At 48.8% G+C, this 18,319-nt stretch overlaps 1 long non-coding RNA gene across 1 annotated transcript; it reads left to right on the forward strand.

The window, feature by feature from the left end:
• Nucleotides 1-6,080: 6,080 nt before the first annotated feature.
• Nucleotides 6,081-17,771, forward strand: LOC139439253 (uncharacterized). Its single transcript, XR_011649140.1, has 2 exons — nt 6,081-6,215; nt 17,142-17,771. It is a non-coding gene; the product is annotated as an uncharacterized lncRNA (long non-coding RNA).
• The last annotated feature ends 548 nt before the right edge of the window (nt 17,772-18,319 follow it).

Here is an 18,319-nt window from a genome sequence, read left to right on the forward strand (position 1 = left end):
GTAGGTGGAGGCACGGCGGAGAGTGTGGACTGGGCCCCTGGGAGGCCCCCCAGGCCTTGCCCCCTGGTGGCCTCCAAAGTGGGGTGCAGGGAGGGGTCACAAGAGCGAGGCAGCTCAGCTACAGAGCAGTGGCCGCTCTCGCAGTTTCCAGTGCTGGCTCTGGGACCATGCTGTTTGTAGGTCATTTCAAGGTTAATGTCAAGGTGGGACCCAGGGGCTGCTCCGCCTGGAGCTGACTTCAGACTCCATCTCAGGGCCAGGGTCCCCCGGTGGAGGCCGAGGGTGGGCGAGCTGGGAAAGCGGAAGTGGCGAGGCCGGCCACGGTGCTGAGGGCCGTGCACCAGGGCAATGGGGTGCGTGTCACGTCCTGTACCCCGCGGGGAGTGCTGTCCTCACCCCTGAGGTCCGAGAATGGGCCTTGGCCAGGCAGGACCACACTAGGACACGGTCGAGGAAGTGGCTGTGGCTCAATCAGATGAGCGCCCGCCTACCATATGGGGGGCCCTCGGTTCGCGGCCCGGGGCCTCCTTGTGAAGGCAGGCTCGCCCGCCCCACGGAGCACTGACTCAGCAAGGTGATGCAGCGAAAAGAAGGGAGACAAGTGAGAACACGGAAGAGCACGTGGCAAATCAACACAGAGAGCAGACAGCAAGCAAGCTGCAAGAGGGGAGGGGAAACTAAATAAATACAGACACAGAAGAACGTACAGCAAACGGACACAGAGAGCAGACAGCATGCAAAAAGCTGCGGGGTGGGGGGGGGATAAAATAAAAACAAAACACAAAAAACACGGTCGGGTTCATAGGGTGATTGTGGTGTTTAAACGAGTTAATATGTGGAAGCTGCACAGAGCGGTGCTTGGTAATACAGCTTCAAAGTCGCCAGCTGTTGTTTTCATTATCATTTGTGTAAACACGGAACTAAAGAAATGTTACATATTTTTTCCCTGTGTAGATGTGCGTGTGCAAGTGCATAGAGAGAAGTCTGGAAAGAGTCACACACATGCTTTGTTTCTGTAACATCTTGTGTCTTTAAGTGACAATCTTAAGGTAAAGCAATAAATCGAGTTAGAGAAAATTGCCGACTTGGACAAAGGGGGGATGAGCCGGTGTGAGTGAAGAGTGGATATAAAAAGGGGCTGAGGGCAGCACCTGTGGGGCCCACCCCTGGGCGGGCTGCGGCGCGGGCAGGGCGGGCCGGTCAGCACCCGAGGACCCCGCTGGCCTGCAAGTCCAGGCCCAGGAGAGACGTGTGGCCAACGCTTGGGAGCCGCCCTTTCTCCTGTCTGCACCAAAACCCACCAAATCATCCCAGGCAGAGGCTTCTGGGTGGCACAGCCTGAAACCAAGGATGAAAGGAACTGGCCACGTGCATCCAGATTACACACATAAGCAAAACGGGAGAGGGCTTATTCCCTTACTCCCTCTCTCCCTCTCTCTCTCTCTCTCTCTCTGTTTCTTTCTTTCTTAATCAAGACAGGCTTATCAGCATGAGGCTCTCCCTCCATCCCAGCCGCTTACCGTATGATTTTCCCACTGGTGGGCCTGAGGATTGAAATAAGAGAGTAAGAACAGCTGCTTCTGAAAGCGCTGACAGTTCCCGGGAAAGCGGAATGTGGTAAGTGCCAACTGGTGAAAGCAAGTTCCAATTTCCTTTGTGTGTGTTTGTGATATTTATTTTATCTTTTTCAAAGCAAACGCTGTTGAGTACTCCGATGAGAAATACATCAAACCACTTCCATCTTGACTTGACTTCATGAAGGGATTTTGAGCCTACACTCATTAAAAAGCCCAAGTATTAGAAATGTGAAAAGAAATTTAACATCATTACTGTCAAACTCACAATCAAAGGTAATTTAAATAAGTTGACAAACATCAGATCTCAGCCTTTTAAAAGCAGCGGATAGTGATGACAGGTCCTCATCGTGCCAGGCCCGTGGAAGCTGAGAGTTTTGTCACTCTGCTGTTTCTTCTCTAAGACTTGCATGAACCTTGTGCATGGCTCCTCTTTATATTATTCTGAGGGCATTTTCTGCACTCACCAAATAGCTCCTTAAGGAATTTTTAACTTGCCTCGCCGCAGTTATCCTTTCAAATAAAGGAGGTTTGCAGAGTTCTGCGGTGACAGAGTAGCTATATCGGCGGAAATCACAGAACAAGGCATTTCTCCGTTGTGTTTTAAGAGACACAAAGCCGGCACGTGTGCCCCGTTACTGCGCTCCAGGGGTGCCCCAAGCTCCCCATGGAAACGGTGGTCTCCAGGCAAGCAAGAGGCGGGCACGGCTGTGGTCCGCGAAATCTGCCTCATACTCCAGCCACCATCTTCCCGGTCCCATCAGGACCCATTCACTTCCCGGGGAAACCTTCCAGGCACCGAATCCTCCCAGCCAGCCTGGCCACGCGTGGGGCCGGGGGCAGACGCGCGTGAGGCACGCAGGCACCTCGGCCCAGACACGGAAGCTGGGGGCCGGGCCCTCTTGGTGGTGGGTGGCTCGGCCGCAGCAGCTGGAGATGGCAAGAGAGCCTGGCGCTGCAGGGGACGCACGGGGGCCTGTGGAGCCCAGCGCAGGGCCAGGCTCATCGTGGGGGTGGGCAGGCGGCCGCGTCGGCTACAGGCACAGCGCTGGCTTCCTCTTCTCCCTGCCTGGGGTCAACCAGACCAGGACACACCCAGCAGGAAGTGGTAGCAGCAAGAGTTTCAGGGAGGGGTGGAAATGTCCCCTGCCAGGCAGGTCCAGGCATGGGGGGCGGTGTAAGCGGGGTGGGGGCTTACCTGCAGAGCCCAAGCCCCACCTGAAGCTCCCTCCAGGGGCTGCCTCCAGGTTGCGAGAACAGGGTCTCCCATATCCCATATTCTTCCAAGAAGGCCACAAATCTGAATATTTATGATTATATAATAGCTCCTGACTTTATTGAGGCCAAGAAATGGCTGTGGAAAAGCCTTCCTTTCTCAGTCTTCTCTTAAGAAACACATGAGCTCACAATACGGAGAAACTGTATACATGCGGTAAATGATTCAGCCACAGCTCTCTCCTTTCACCTGGAGAGAAACCCTATGACTGTAAGGAATGTGGGAAAGCCTTCATTGCTACTTCATCCGTTCAGAAACATGTGCTGACCCACACCAGAGAAAAAACCCAGTGCACGCAGGGACTGTGGGAAAACCTTCAGGAATCCCTCTTGCCTTTGGGAGTGTGGGAGGCTCACACTGCAGCAAGCCTGACGGCGAGCAGCGCCAGCACGAGCCTGACGGTGCCCTGGCAGACGCATACTCTGTGGGCACTCTGCAATGACATGACTAGGAAAGCCTTAAGTGGCCCTTCACACCTTCTTCCTCATTCTAGAACTCCCCTTGGGGAGAAGCACGTATCATACCAGTGTGGGAGAGGCTTCAGGTACGGCTCTTTTCTTACCTCATATTGAGAGAAACTGCATAAGTGTTATGACTCTGCATCACCTTTACTAGGGAGAGTTTTATGCTAACAGTGCTACAGCACATTAATGTGCAAGAAATAAAGTTTCTATATCACTCTAAACACCCCTTGACTTACATCACAGAAGTTGGGATATGCAATATTTTTGTTAGTGTCTGATTCTCATTTTTCTTGGACCATTGGTTACTTAGAAGTGTGTTAATCTGTAGACCCTAAGCATTTTTTAGTTATCTTTGAGTAACTGATTTTTAATTTCATTGTAAAAATGCATGTTCCTGATGATACATATATTTTTCACTATTGTTCGAGACTTGCCATGTGGACAGCTGTTTGCTGTCCCATATCCTTTCTTTTCCCTTCTTCCTAAATAACAAAACCCCAGTTTTGTTCAGGTTTGCATTTTGAACAATCTCCTATAGACTCCTTCTCCCGGCCTTCCTTGCAGTTATGAGGGGTCGTGCCCTACAGTCCTGGCCAATGAGATGTAGCGTCTAAGGAAGCTCATGGGAATGGGGAAGGCATTTTTCCTTTTTCCCTCTGCCTTATCCCTTCTTCTTGCCTGTGAAGCAGATCAAGGCACTGACAAGTACACACTGATGAAGACACAACAGGGAGACACAGGTTTTGCCCGGCTGCACCAGACTTGGAATGCTCGTTTCTAGACTTCATGTTACTTGAGAAAAATTAACTCCTAATTGATTTTTAAAAAAAAATACATGCAGATACGCATGCGAGTAAAAATTTGCCTTCTTCCTGCGTTTGGATGTGAATGGGTGAGGATGTGATATTAGATGCTCTAGCAGCCACCATGTGACCATGAGGGGAAACAATTAAGAACAAACCAATATGTTGAGGAAGGTGCAGAAATAATATGGAAAGAACCTGGGTCCTTGGAGAAATGAGAGACCTTCTGAACCAATCCTGTAACTGCCCAGTTTTAGGCTTCTTGGCGTATAAGATAACCCATTTGTTTAAAGTCTTCTAGTTGAATATTCTGTTACTTGACGCTAATACAAAATAGCACCTGAAGGTCCCAAAGACACTGAGATTCCAATTGTGAAATCCAAGATGCATGACATGTGGGTGTACATTTTCTGGTGTTAGATGTATCCTTCCCCAAAACCCTAACGATGCAAAATGTAGATTACTGCTTGTATCACTTACACAAGAAATTGACCCCAGCAAGACTGACCTGCCTTTTCCAGTGCTGTTCCCTGCCTGTGTGAGTCTCAGTGAGTTGGGGGGTATGTTCGTGTGATATAAGCCCAGGAAAGCGGACAGACCCTCTGAGCTGGGTTTGTGGTTCCAGTGAAGAGAGACCCCCAGATGCAGCCAAACCATGGCTGTGGGAACCTACCTGTAGGGTGCGAGAGTCTGGCTGACCTCTTCCTGCCCCAAGTAAGGGGCGATCACCCCACACCTGGGCACCCTACAGCACAGGAAGGTCATATGGAAAGCTACACCTGGAACTCTGTTGCCACCATTGGTGATCCTGCAAAAAGCCCCAGGTCCCTTTAGCCAACTGCAAATACAAATACTTGGGTTTGCCCCCAGACATTTTCCGGTTAGCGCCCCTCCCTGCCCGGGTCTCCTGCTGCCCCCGCCGTGTGCTGATGCACCGCCAAAGGCCACCTGCCTTGGTTTCACTGATAAAAGCCGAGAGTTCATCAAAGACTGCGCCATGCCAGCTGAGAAGACGTCGTTTAAGGACTAGGTGGGCTGGATCTTAGATGCCCAGGGTGTCCCCAGGCCAGAGCAGAGTCAAATCGGTGGAAACAGGGCCTGGCCGGGCCCCAGCCTGTTCCCAGCTGGACATGGGTAGTCACCCCCACACACCAAAGTCCCAGGGGTGGGCCCTTCCTCTAACATCGGGGAGAGGGGTGGTGGTAAAATAACCCCCACTTCTTCCCCGGGGGATGAACACCTGGCCCGCGGTTACCAGGCGTCCCTGGTGTCGTGGAAAAAGACTTGGGCATAAAATCAATAGCTCTGTGCGTGTCATTCGAATGCAGCCCTGAGCCCAGAGCTTGTTCTAACACGTTCCCAGACAGCGCACGCTACAGCCCCGGCTCTCCCTGCGGCGGGTGAGGCTGGCTCAGTGGACACCCAGCAGCGTGGACACGGGGACATCAGCAGTGCTGGGCCAGGGCTGGGTCCTGGGGCCCCAGAACCTGCTGGCACATCTTGTTCCGCACCCGGGGACCCCTCCTCGCCCCCTTCTCAGGGGAGGGGAAATGGACGGTTGCTCCTGAGCCTTCGGAGCTGCCTGGAGGAGCCCCTGCGGGGGGTGGGGTGGGGTCTTCTCTAGTTTGCACCTTTGAGAGCCACCCCAGCCTTGCTTAGGCCAAAGCATGTCATGAAAGGCTCAGACCTCAAGGCTGAATTCCCTGCGCCCCCGCCCACGGCGTGGCAGCTCCTTTCCCTGCAGCAAGGGCAGCCCTGGGCCACCCCCTTGGGGTGGCTGGGGTGAGCTGTGACCTTGGGGTCAGACGCCCGAGGCCTGGCCCCGACGTCCCACCGAGGCACAGTGCTGGGGTGCGGTTCCACCTGCTTGGTTTCCCACCTGTACAGTAAAGGTGCCGCACCTGTCCTACTTCCTGTCGAGGTCTGGAAATAACAACGGAAGTGAAGCGGGTGAAACGCCGCGTGTCAGCAGCCCCCCTCCAGGCCCTCCTCCCGGTCAGGGCCCCTGGGCTGGTGGGGTCTGCGGAGAGGACAGCCGCCTCCTCGCCGGGGAGCCTGCGCTCTGTCTGCAAGGACGCCACGCTGACTGTGCACACAGGTGTGTGATTCTCCCCCACTAAGAAGTCCCTTTTTTAAAAATACCCTGTCTTGAGAAATGGCTCCGAAAGGACGTGCTCGTACGCTGAGCGCCGCGCAGTCGCAGTCGTGGCTCGCCCTGAGACCTGCTGAGCAAGAGGCTCGCTGCTCTTATTGTTATGGCTGTTTACCGGCAGATCCTGCTGTTGGAGAAAAAGCCTGGGATTGTTGTGAGCTCATCATGAAACGCCTCGTTATGGAAAACTCTTCCTGAACGGTGCAGCAGGGTGGATGCCAGTGTAGACGGCATTCGTTCCCAGGAGCTGAAAAGCGACTGGCAGAGTTGGGCTTAAGTGAAAATGTGTACAGTTTTCTCAAGCCAAAGTTGCATGTTTCAAGAGCCTTGAGTTTTCCCAAATCCAGTGTTAGCTGAGAACATTTGCCTCTGCTGCAGGGGACAGCGTCACCACCGGCCCATCGCCTCCCCGGGAGCCTCCCCGTTAAAGGCCCCCAGAGCGCTGTCTGATGCCCTCCAGCTGCCTCTCTGCAGGGCCAGCTGCCCCCAGGCAGGACTGCCGGGCAGACCTCTCACCCGGGAAGGAAGGGGCAACGGGAGCCTCCCGCAGCGCCCACGGGGAAAAGCCAGGAGGCCTGGGTAGGAGGTGAGGCTGCCCCCGGGGGCAGTGGCAGTGCTGGAAATTTGTCCCAAAACAATCTATTTGAGACATATATATGGAGATCTAAATTAGCATTTTTCAGCATTGTTAAGATACCATTTCATAGTCTTTGTGCTTCTATTGTTTCTGATAAGAAATCAGCCATAATTCTTATTGCTTTTATTATAACTTTATTTCCTCTGTCTGTTGTTAAGATTTTCTCTTTCTCTTTGGCTTTCAGAGTTTGACTATGATAGCCTTGATGTGGTTATCTTTTATTTCATCCTGATTAAGGCTGCTGTGCTATAAAAGAAAGCAATTTAATTCTATATAAGGCAACTTTACCACAAAAATTAGGAATTGATAGCTACATTTATCAAGCATTAAGAACACAACCGAATACAAGGAAAGTTTCTTCAATTTGCTTTAATTTCTGTAAATACCAATCACCACCTGTAGTTACTGTCCTAAACAACTTGCAGGGCCTTATAACTTAATGGGAAGAAGACAAGATTTTACTAGTGACACAAATGGCTGGGTAATCTCTAAGGAGGAAAAGTGGCGGGGTGACGGTGGATGTCTTAGTAAGCAGCACACCATCAAACACTAGATGTAGAGTCAAGACTTAGAAATTGTCTCCCCCAAACCCTTTATTTCACCCAATGCCCATGGTCACCACCCCTGCCATGTTACCTTCTTTTTCCCAGCCCACAGCTATGGCCTCTTGGGGAGTCTTTTACAATCAGTTGACTGAGGAAGGGAAAACTCAGGCCTGGTTTACAGATGGTTCTGCATGATACACAGGAACCACCTGAAAGTGGTCAGCTGCAGGACTACAACCTTTTTCTGGGACATCCCTGAAGGACAGTGGTGAGGGCAAATTCTCACAGTGGGCAGACTTCAAGCAGTGCACATTTGGCTTGGAAGGAGAAATGGCACAATGTGTGTTTGCCAACTGATTCATGGGTTGTTGCCAATGCTTTGGCTGGGTGGTCAAGGACTTGGAAGGAACATGATTGGAAAATTGGTGACAAAAGAGGTCTGGGGAAGGTATGTGGATAGAACTTTCTGAATAGGCAAAAACATGAAAATATTTGTGTCCTATGTGAATGCTCACTGGAGAGTGACTTCAGCAGAGAAAGATTTTAATAATCAAGTGGATAAAGGAAAACAGTCAGTCTCTTTCCCCAGCCAATCCTGTCATTGCCCAATGGGCTCATGAACAAAGTGGCCATGTGGTAGAGATGGAGGTTATGCACTGGCTCAGCAACATGGACTTCCTCTCAACAAAGACCTGGCTACCACCACTGCTGAGTGCCCAATCTGCCAGCAGCAGAGACCCACACTCAGCCCCTGATATGGGACCCTTCCTTGAGGTGCTGAGCCTGCTACTTGATGACAGGTTGATTACATTGGGCCACTTCAATTGTGGAAGAGGCAGCAATTTGTTCTAAGTGGAAGAGACACATACTCCAGATGTCTTCCTTGCATGCAATGCTTCTTCTAAAACTACCATCCGCAGACTCACAGAATATCTTATCCACCACCATGGTATTCCACACAGTCTTGCTTCTGATCAAGGAACCCATTTCAGAGCAAATGCTATGCAGAAATGGGCACATTCCCATGGAATTCACTGGTCTTACCATGTTCTCCATCACCCTGAAGCAGCTGTCTTGATAGAACAGTGGATGCCTTTTTGAAGACTCAATTAAGGCACCATCTAGGTGGCAATACCTTGCAGGGCTGGGGTGATGTTCTCCAGGAGGCTGTGTATGCTCTAAATCAGCATCCACTCTATGGTGCTGTTTCTCCCATAGCCAGGATTCATGGATTCAGGAATCAAGGGGTGGAAATGGGAGGGGCACCACTCACCATTGCCTCTAGTGACACACTAGGAAAACTCTTGCTTCCTGTCTCTGCAACCTTAAACTCTGCTGGTCTACAGGTTTTAGTTCCAAAAGGAGGAGTACTTCCACCAGGGAACAGAGCAATGATTCCATTTAATTGGAAGCTAAGACTGTCACCTGTCCTTTTTGGGCTCTTGTGCCTCTAAATCAACAGGCAAAGAACAGAATTACTGTTCAGGCTGGGGTAATTGATCCTGACTATCAAGGGGAAATAGGACTACATCTACACAATGGAGGTAAAGAAGAGTTTGCCTGCAATAGAGGAGATCACCTATGATATCTCTTAGCACTACCATTACCTGTGATTAAAGTCAATGGAAAATTGCAACAGCCCAGTCCAGGCAGAACTGCCAATGGCCCAGAAACATGAGGAATGAAGGTTTGGGTCACCCCACCAGGTAGAGAACCAAAACCAACAGAGGTGCTTGGTAAGAGTAAAGGGAACATGGAACGGGGAGTCGAAGAAGGAAGTGATAAATATGAATTTAAACCATGGCATCAGTTACAGAAGCAAGGACTGTAATGGTCATGAATATTTCTTCCTTGGTTTCTTATGAACGTGTTTGTATATGTACATAAAATGAAAATATTTGTTTTTTTTCCCCTAACATTTTCCCTTATCTTATGATATGAGTTGTATTAGTTTCATGCCATAGTATTTCAGGATGACAAGTTTAAGAGTGAATGTTATCCAAGGCCTTGCACCCTATTCTGGAGGAAATTAGTGCATTTCTGGTTGTACACAGGAAAGGTGAACATTGTTAGGCAGAAATATAAGATATATAGATATATATATATATCTGTTATTATTTTTATTTAGAGGCTAAATATTGTTTAAGGTGATGTGTATGGCTGCCAAGTTGACAAGCTTAACTGTATTGGTTAAGCGAATGTGTCAACTTGTCCTGGTAATTGTGCCCAGTTGTTTGTTCAAGCAAACACTGGGCTAATTGTGATACAAGGACAATTATGGACTTTAGTCATCAGTGAGTTGATTGTATAAATGGCTTATTATATCTATAACAACTAAGAAGACTGTTGTCAGCAATGAGTGGTGTCTCATCCAATCAGCTGAAAGCCTTAAAAGGGGAAGTGATTTCAGCATTCAGGGAGAGAGAATCCCCATCTTTATTTCAGAGAGCCAGCATCTCCTAGGAACTCATCATGGACCTTCATCAGAGCCCCTGGTTTGCAGCCTGCCCTGCGGAATTTGGACTTGTGTATCCCCCTGGTCAAAGAAGACAATTTTATAAAATCTCATACTATTTGCTGACATTCTCTGTTTGCCTAGAGAACCCTGGTTAATGCATCCCCTTCATTTTTTTTTTCCTACCTCCTGCACTCCTGGCCCACCCTTCTCCTCTCCTTACATCCTCTCCTCTGCTCCCCTGCAAGGTCTAACCCAGGATGCACCTCTCCCCCTACCCCATCTCAAGAAGTCAAGCTTCCTTGGCATTTCCCAAGCCAATGAGCAAGGTCAGCCTTACTTTCTGTAGCAGTTTGATATCGCTCATGTGTTCCAAAAAGAGATACTGGATTTCGTAAACTGGTCTGTTCCTCTGGACCTATTAGATTGTATTAACTTCAGAGGTTTCACTTTTGCTTGATTAAATTATGATTAAGACTTTGAGAGAAGCTCTATTACATATGGCAGAGGAGCCGGGAAGAGAAACGAGTCATTTGCCTGATAATTTATAGTTGACCTTGTAGAGAGAGCAGAACAGCTAAGCCAGGAGAGAAATAAGCCCCAGGAGAGAGACAAGCCTTATGCCAGCCTAGAGCTAAGAAAGGAAGCAGCTGGGACCGTGGTGCCTTAAGAGGAAAGAGGAAGGCTGAACCCTCGCAGACATCACCCGCCTTCTTGCTCCTACACGTGGCCACTGATGAGGTGAGAAATTACCTCTTATGGTACCTTGAGTTGGACTCTTTAGGGCCTGGTAACTGTAAGCTTCTACCCCAAATAAATGAAACCCAATGGAATTCTGGTACTTTGCATCAGATCCCGTTTGACTGCCTAATACACTTTCTAACTATGAAAGCCTGGCCCCATCAGAAAACCATGAAACCTGTAAGAGGGCTGTTTTGATAACCTCTCTCCTCCATGAATCTGTTCATATTTGCCAGAATTCTCCTTATCTCAAGGCAGGATTGAATTTTATAGCATCATTGACTGCTGTGAACAGCAGTGCCTTCTGCAAAGCTTGCTCTTATAAAGCGCCCTCCACATAAACTTTACACCTAATCTCCACGTAATAACATCACCCTAAAGGTCCACAAAGAGGGCAAGTGCAATGATAATGTCAAAGGGATCAATAAAAAGAATGAAAGATTCTAGAATATGACTGCTATCAGGCCCTTGGAAAATGTGAATTGAACACCCTCGATTTGCAGATGTGGGCACTAAACCCAGGTTGATGATAAGATTTTCTGAGGTCCACTGAGATTCAGGTCTGGCTGGACCCCAGGTGATGTGAACACTGCCTGGCAGCCTGCTGCTGAGGCCACACTGTGTATATGTTTGTGTGAACCTGCTGCTGAGGCCATACTGTGTGTGTGAGCCTGCTACTGAGGCCACGCTGTGTGTGTGTCAGCCTGCTACCAAGGCCATGCTGTGTGTGTGCACATGTGAATGGGGTAATGTACTGACTGCTGCAGATGGGTCAGGGGCCTCCACAGTCTAGGTGGGTAGGTTCCCCAAAAGAGCAAGGAAAGGCTTTGTGACTTGACCTCGGTTTCCATTTTAAACGTGAGCTTTAGGGTGTGTGTGCAAGTGTGTATGGGTGTGCATGCTTAAACATGTACTTATATGAATTCTGCATGAGTATGTGAATGTATGCATGTGTGTGAGTGTGTGATTTTGAAGTATGTGCATGAATGTGAGAATGCACGAGTATATGTGGAAATGTGAGTGAGTTAATGTGGCTTGTGAACATGTACATGAGTGTTAGAGTATAAGAAAGGAAATGTGCACATATGAGTTTCTGCACACACGTGTACACACATACGAGTGTGGCATGAGTACACGTGTATGAGTATGGGTATGGAGTATGTACACACATGTATGAGTGTGCACACATGTGTGAGTCTGAGTGTGTACAGTGAGTGCACACATCAGTGAGTGCATGTACACGTGTATGAAGTGGGTTCACACATGCATGAGTGTGTGAGTGTGTGCATATGTGTATGTACATGTGTGCGAGTGCATCAGGGCATTAGTGCTCAAGGTCACGTCCCTCTCACTCTGCAGCCCATCCCCACCCAGCCCCTCTCTCTGCAGGGCACTCACCCCTAGCAGGCGGTTTGCCTGGGTCCCCCCAGTGAGTGGCCTGAAGGCTGGAGGCAGCCTGGCCCCTGGGCTGCCCATCCCCACCCCCATCCCCACCGGGCCCTGCTGTGGTGCCTCCTCCTCCCTCAGTGAGGAGGCTGATCCTGAACCCCAAGGAGGCCGACCCCAACCCCAGTTCACAGGCCACTGGGAGGGTAACCCCAAAACCCAACAAGGAGGCCGACCCTAACCCCTGTTTGCAGGCCTCTGGGAGGGCAACCCCAGCCCCAACTCGCAGGCCTGTGGGAGGGTGACCCTGAAACCCAAAAGGAGGCCAACCTCAACCCCAGCTTACAGGTCTCTAGGAGGGCCACCCTGAATCCCAACTCACAGGGCTGTAGGAGGCCAACACTGAACCCCAACTCCCAGGCCTCTGGGAGACCCGCCCTGGCCAGAGCTCACAGGCCTCTGGGAGGCCGACACTGAACCCCAGCCTGCAAGCCTCTGGGAGGCCTGCCACGGCCCAGCTCGCAGCCACTCCACTCTTACCCGGCGGGCACCTGCAGGGCTCTGGGCCCAGGCTAACCCCCTCGCCAGGCCGCTCTTGCTCCCTGAGGGCTCCTCTCCAGCTCTTCCCACAAGGGATCTCGCCTGAGCCGAGTCCACAATGCACACCCCATTTCTTCACACCCTAGTCCTCACTGGGGCTGGTTAGCTTAGCCCCCACAAGATCTGTACCCCCAGAATCTTCACACCAGACTGTGCTCAGGGAGTCTTCCATGAAGTGTCAGGGACCACCGCACCGGGCATGGAGAGCTCTCTGTGGAGCCCCTGCCATGTCACTGCGCCCACTTCCTGGCCTAGGGAATTGCCCCCCACCACATCGCTGCTCATCGGCACTGCCAGGCCTCCACGCACCCCAGCCAGGAGCCTGTGCACAAGGCAGGGACCCCACAAGCCCTGAATTCAGATTCTTAGAGGGATTCCAAATGGTGCAGAAGACTATGTGAGGTGACAACTTTCAACTATGTCACTTCTGGTGTAAATAATTCATTTTAAACTAAATTTTGAAAATAGTTCAGTGAAGATAATGAAGATTTAAATTCTGTTCAGGTTCAGCCAAAAGCAGGAAAATGAATTCTACAGGAATACTGCTCTGGTGTCTGCTACTCTGCGGTTTTCTCTTTATGTTAGCTATCATTTATTTTCCCAAGGATGCAATACAAGAAGCTCCATTAAAATAGCATGGACTTAACATTAAAATTCCAAACAAAATGCCATTCTGATTGTCACTACAATTGTCCTGTCTTGGGTCAATCCTCTCCCTGTGCACTGGGGACTGCGCTTTCCACTAATTACTGCCACATCTATTGACATTGCATCCATTCTTGCGTTCACGGAACAAAGACTCTTTCAGAGCACTCAAAGCCCTTTTCAAAAACTCAAATAATGGTCCAATAGTTCCCCCAAGAAATTTAAGTTTGCATTTTAGTAAAAGAACCTAAATCAACAAATCTTTCCAATATTCACAGCATCTTTCTTATCTTGGAAATAAGGAGATTTTTAAGTTCCTTGGATGAGAAATCCACTCATCCCCTTCTGGCCCTTTCCAGCAGGTCAGAAGCCCATATGCTGGCCTAGGAAGCACCATGCCTTGCCATCCTCACCGTGTCCCCCTGGCGGGGGGAGTGGCTGGGAAGGCTGGGCTGGCCGCCACCCACCCACGTGCCTCAGTGGAAAGCCTTCCAGTCAAGCGCAGGTAGTTTATGCACAGAAAGCAAAGACCCCGTAACTCTCCTACTTAACTCGACCTTCAACATCTAAAGATGTTGGAGACAAAAAGTTACTCTTGGGGCCACTTCCCTTTCTTTTTTTTTTTTATATTAAAATTATTTATTTTTACAAATTACATTCAAAAAATACGAGGTCCCAATCAACCCCACCACCCCCACCCCCCACTCCCCCCACAGCAACACTCTCTCCCATCATCGTGAGACATCCATTGCACCCAGTAAGTACATCTCTGAACATCACTGAACCCCGTAGTCAATGGTCCACATCATAGCCCACACTCTCCCATCCATCCAGTGGGCCCTGGGGGGATCTACAATGTCCTATAATTGTCCATGAAGCACCACCCAGGACAACTCAATGTCCTGAAAATGCCTCCACATCTCATCTCTTCCTCCCCTTCCCCAAACCCAGCAGCCACCATGGCTACCCTTCCCACACCCATTCCACATTTTCTCTGTGGACATTGGATTGGTTGTGTCCATTGCACATCTATGTCAAGTGGAGACATAGATTCCACATGGATACTGGATGCACTCCTCCTGCTTTCAGTTGTAGACACTCTAGGCTCCATGGTGTGGTGGTTGCCCTTCTTCAACTCCATGTTAGCTGAGTGGGGTCAGTACAGTGGGTTCCTGATACTAATGGCTATGCTTTTGAGCCTATACATCTGCAATAAGAACAAGGCCTAGAGTAGCACTGGGCCTGGGAGTTTCCTCCTGACAGCCTTCATGTTACTCAAATGGGGCCACTTCCCTTTCAAGTGCGTTTAGCTTTGGTCACATGTGTACAGTCTGGCTGCACTGGCTGTCGAAGAAAGAGACCTGTGTGGTAACGAGGAGATCAGCGAGTGCACGGAGAGGCACTCCTCCTTGCCTTCACCCAGGAGCAGCCCAGCTGGACTTCACAGCCACCCAGGGGCACGGGGTGCCCACGGGCCAGCAAGCAGGAGGACAGGCAAAGAGCCTTCCCCACAGCCCCAAGGGGATGAGGCTGCACGTGCACATGTGTGAAGAGACGAAGGGTTCATCTTCTAGAATGTTCCCCCAGGAGCCGTTTGGCCCTGAGGGCATGACGAATTGTGCAGCCGCAAGCCTCAGTTTCTGCATCTGTAAGTGGGGAGGGGAGCACCTCCCTCCCGAGGTGGCACAGAAACTGGGGGTCGATGTGGGCCATCGGTACCCAGCCACCTGCTCTGGGGCCGCTCTGGGAGCTGCCGCCGCCCATCTCGCGGCAGACGGTCATGGACAGGCTGCACTGGGTGTAGCATCCGAGGCATCCAGGAAGAGCTCAAGTACAGTTAGCAGCTGCCAAGACCGAGGCGTAGACTCAGAGTTGTTATCGCACTCAGGTTTTACTTGGAAGTCAGGAAGCTTTTAAACCTCACAGGAAGGATGGATTAACTCTGTCCTGGGAGGCTGTACTAGTCAGCCAAAGGGGAGCTGAAGCAAAATACCAGAAGTCTGTTGGCTTTTATAAAGGGTATTTATTTGGGGTAGGAGCTTACAGTTCCAGGCCATAAAGCATAAGTTACTTCCTTCACCAAAGTCTTTTGCCACGAGTTGGAGCAAGATGGCTGCCAATGTCTGCCAGGGTTCAGGCTTCCTGGGTTCCTCTCTTCTCAGGTCTTGCTTCTCTCTGTGCTCAGGTCCTGTTTCTTCCACAAGGTCATCTGAAGACTATGAGGGTCTTTAGGCTTTGCCTCTCTCCACAAGGTCAGCTGTAGACTATCAGGTGAACAGCTCCATCTCTCTCCCTGGATTTCTGCCATGTCTAAGGAGCCATCTCTACTCCTCTGTGTTCTTCTCCTGGCTCAGGTCCTCTTCCCAGGGCTGGCTTCTCTTTCCTCTGTGAGCTTACTTCCTGGGGCTCCAACTTAAGGCTTCAGCATCAAACTCCAACAGCAAAACCCCTCAATTCTGTCCTTTGCTGTGTCTTATATGTGAGTCCCCACCCACTAAGGGGCAGGAACTCAACACCCTACTGATGTGACCCAATCAAAGCCTTAATCATAATTGAATCATGCTCAGGTACAGACCAGTTTACAAACATACTCCAATATCTATTTTTGGAATTCATAACTATATCAAACTGCTACAGAGGCTGATGACACATTCTGGAAATTGTGCTTCTGTTTGGAGGGATGGTGGCACTGAGCAGTACAATGAGCTTCTTGCCTGCCCCCCTTACTGTGGCTTTAACGGAAGCAGCATAGATGGGGAGTACTTCCTGTTGGTTTGTTTATCTGAGAGAAAGTTGTTCATCTCTTTCCCCCATAATTTTTGAGAAAAAAATTTAATCGATATATGAGTGTGTAAAAAGAAAATTTACTATGGCTAAGAGACTTAAAATGGAATTGGAAGATTACTCTTAAGCAGGTCTCAGCCAGATATCACAAACTGCGAAAGTGTGCAAAGCCTCAACACCTGCATTCCCCAACACCCTAAGAACATCCGGGCACCAAAAGCAAACCCTAGATAAAGGACTCAGCCAACCTGAAGGACACCTGGAGCACACCAGGTCTCCACCAACTTCAAGCAAGTCTTCCTTTTCTTTAAAAACCCTTGCCTGAAAGACCAAAGCAGGATAAAATTTGGGTTCCCCCCTGAATCTATGCTCCCCAAGTTGCAATTTACACTTTTTCTGCTTTGCACCCTGGTTTATTTCTAGACTGACAGCTGACTAAATAGACCACAAACACCTGTACAGCATTTACCAAAAATCACACATGTGCACACACACATGCACACTCAGACCTCCACACTCACACACAGATACAGGCACACACACGTGCACACATGCACACATGTCATTGGTAGTCCTTGTTGAATAATTTGAAAAGAAGCTGTACTGCCATGAATCTTGACCTTAAATTCATTGTGCTTCTTCCAAAAATACAGAACTCCAGAATACTGAGAATAGCACTGTTGGGGCAAAATCAGTAATAACAGCTCATATGTAGCCCATGTTTAAGCTTCTGCCTATCATGTAGGAGGTTTGACCCCTTGGTTAATTTATTTTTGCAACTATTTAGTAAATTGTGGTCTGATTACCTGAGCTCACAGTAATACCCTTGTTTCAGAAGAATAATTCATGCAGTAACTTTAGCACCCATGTATGATCCTTGCCTGAATGATCACATTGCATTTAAAAAAATGTGGATTTTCTAGTATTTGCCTTCTTTTAGATGGTGTCCCTTATTATGTTCTGCTGTTTAGAAAGCTCCCTCTCCTCCTTTTCTCTCTCTTTCTCTTCTCTTATAAGATGTTGGTGGATGAATGATTCATATAAAATCCACTGCAGTCAGTGTTCTTTTGCTCAAACAGTTCCAAATCTGAACGACGGAGACCCCACAAGGATCCTAATGCTGCTGGTGAGGAGCCTGTAGCATAATGGAAAACTTGGCTGGCCTTTGTCCCCAGTTCCTGGGGAAGCAGGAATCAGTGTCTTTGGAACTTCCCATTACAGGAGCAGCTTTCCTTCGTGGTGGGCCTGGACCAGGCAAGAGCTAATGAGATGGTGGGTAGGGGCCTCACCAGAAAGACCAGCTGTGATTAGGGGATGGGGGCAACAAGTCACACTGTATCAGCCCACTTCCCTGACCTCTGGGAAGGAAGGGGTTTGCAGACTGAGTTTAACATGTGATTGGACGTCTATGATTCCACAGATTCCATCAATCCTGCCTACGTAACCTCAAATAAACTCCAGACAGTTGATGCTCCAATGAGCTTCCACGACTGACTTTTTCAAGGAGACCTCGTGCCTTTTAGAACCCAAATTCTGGATGTTATTTCATCTATTTTGATATTTCATGAGGAATAGAAGACAAAGATGTTATTTTATAAACCTTCTGAAATCTGTTAACAAAATCAATATCCAATGTATTTATGTGTTTTAAGTATATTCAAATGCTGGCTTATAATAATACAAATGCTACTTATTTGAATTTTTAAAAACTGTGTTTTATAAGTTAACTATAATTACTTCCTTAAGCTATCAGATAGAACTATTTATTTTCCTATGACTTCTATATATTTTTTAATGTTACATTAAAAAAATGTGAGGTTCCCATATACTCCCCACCCCCCTCATCCCACTCCTCCCTCATCATTATTTATAGATAAGATAATAAATCAAATACAATGAGTTCTGAGGAAGCTGCTGACATGGTACCTGGGACTTATAGTGTAAAAGTCTTGTCTCTTACACTAAAATAATGCTTAACTTTATAAATGAAATGCATAGATTCTAGATTACCACATTTTCAAATTTGGCCCTGAATCTTTGGAAATGGATGTGAGTTCTCAAGAACATCACAACTCTGAACCACGGGACAGACAGAATGACCTCCTCTTACTTTCCCCCCTCAGATCTGAAAAGCAGGTTTTCATGATAAATGTCTTAGAGGGACAACAGGCAACATATTGACCTGAGCCCACTTGGACCTTTACGTCTTTACAACATCCATTGCCAAGTACTAGATACATAGAAGCCTGATGCAGTC

Source organism: Dasypus novemcinctus, chromosome 6, assembly GCF_030445035.2.
Source record: "Dasypus novemcinctus isolate mDasNov1 chromosome 6, mDasNov1.1.hap2, whole genome shotgun sequence".
In the NCBI taxonomy this organism is placed as follows: Eukaryota; Metazoa; Chordata; class Mammalia; order Cingulata; family Dasypodidae; genus Dasypus; species Dasypus novemcinctus.